Below are 2,252 nucleotides of genomic sequence, written 5' to 3' on the forward strand. Positions count from 1 at the left end.
CTTCTCCCTCGTATTCCCGTAACTCTCCGGTACTCCGAAAAATACCCGAACCACTCGGAACCTTTCCGAACTCCGAATATAGTCGTCCAATATATCGATCTTTATGTCTTGACCATTTCGAGACTCCTCGTCATGTCCCCGATCTCATCCGGGACTCCGAACTCCTTTGGTACATCAAAACTCATAAACTCATAATATAACTGTCATCGAAACCTTAAGCGTGCGGACCGTACGGGTTCGAGAACTATGTAGACATGACCTAGAACTATTCTCGGTCAATAACCAATAGCGGAACCTGGACGCTCATATTGGCTCCTACATATTCTACGAAGATCTTTATCGGTCAAACCGCATAACAACATACGTTGTTCCCTTTGTCATCGGTATGTTACTTGCCCGAGATTCGATCGTCGGTATCCAATACCTAGTTCAATCTCGTTACCAGCAAGTCTCTTTACTCGTTCCGTAATACATCATTCCGTAACTAACTCATTAGTTACAATGCTTGCAAGGCTTAAGTGATGTATATTACCGAGAAGGCCCAGAGATACCTCTCCGACAATCGGAGTGACAAAACCTAATCTCGAATTATGCCAACTCAACATGTACCTTTGGAGACACCTGTAGAGCACCTTTATAATCACCCAGTTACGTTGTGACGTTTGGTAGCACACAAAGTGTTCTTCCGGTAAACGGGAGTTGCACAATCTCATAGTTGCAGGAACTTTTGTATAAGTCATGAAGAAAGCAATAGCAACATACTAAACGATCAAGTGCTAGGCTAACGGAATGGGTCATGTCAATCACATCATTCTACTAATGATGTGATCCCATTAATCAAATGACAACACATGTCTATGGTTAGGAAACATAACCATCTTTGATTAATGAGCTAGTCAAGTAGAGGCATACTAGTGACTATATGTTTGTCTATGTATTCACACATGTATCATGTTTCCGGTTAATACAATTCTAGCATGAATAATAAACATTTATCATGATATAAGGAAATAAATAATAACTTTATTATTGCCTCTAGGGCATATTTCCTTCAGTCTCTTACTTGCACTAGAGTCAATAATCTAGTTCACATCGCCATGTGATTTAACACCAATAATCATATCTGTATATGATTAACACCCATAGTTCACATCGTCATGTGACCAACACCCAAAAGGTTTACTAGAGTCAATAATCTAGTTCACATCGCTATGTGATTAACACCCAAAGAGTACAAAGGTATGATCATGTTTTGCTCGTGAGAGAAGTTTAGTCAACGGGTCTGTCATATTCAGAGCCGTATGTATTTTGCAAATATTCTATGTCTACAATACTTTGCACGGAGCTACTCTAGTTAATTGCTCCCACTTTCAATATGTATCCAGATTAAGACTTAGAGTCATCTGGATCAGTGCCAAAACTTTTATCGACGTAACCTTTTACGACGAACCTTTTGTCACCTCCATAATTGAGAAACATATCCTTATTCCACTAAGGATAATTTTGACCAATGTCCAGTGATCTACTCCTAGATCACTATTGTACTCCCTTTCCAAACCAGGGCATAGTATACCATAGGTCTGGTTCACAGCATAGCATACTTTATAGAACCTATGACTGAGGCATAGGGAATGACTTTTCATTCTCTTTCTATATTCTGCTATGGTCGGGTCTTGAGTCTTACTCAACTTCACACCTTGCAACACAGGCAAGAACTCCTTCTTTGACTGTTCCATTTTGAACTACTTCAAAATCTTATCAAGGTATGTACTCATTAAAAATCTTATCAAGCGTCTTGATCTATCTCAATAGATCTTGATGCTCAATATGTAAGTAGCTTCACCAAGGTCTTTCTTTGAAAAACTCCTTTCAAACACTCCTTTATGCTTTCCAGAAAAATTCTACATTATTTCTGATCAACAATATGTCATTCACATATACTTATCAGAAATGTTGTAGTGCTCCCACTCACTTTCTTGTAAATACAGGCTTCACCGTAAGTCTGTATTAAAACTATATGCTTTGATCAACTTATCAAAGCGTATATTCCAACTCCGAGATGCTTGCACCAGTCCATTGATGGATCGCTGGAGCTTGCACATTTTGTTAGCACCTTTTGGATCGACAAAACCTTCTGGTTGCATCATATACAACTCTTCTTTAAAAAATCCATTAAGGAATGCAGTTTTTGTCTATCCATTTGCCAGATTTCATAAAATGTGGCAATTGCTAACATTATTCAGACAGACTTA

This window comes from Triticum aestivum, chromosome 3B (genome assembly GCF_018294505.1).
Source record: "Triticum aestivum cultivar Chinese Spring chromosome 3B, IWGSC CS RefSeq v2.1, whole genome shotgun sequence".
In the NCBI taxonomy this organism is placed as follows: Eukaryota; Viridiplantae; Streptophyta; class Magnoliopsida; order Poales; family Poaceae; genus Triticum; species Triticum aestivum.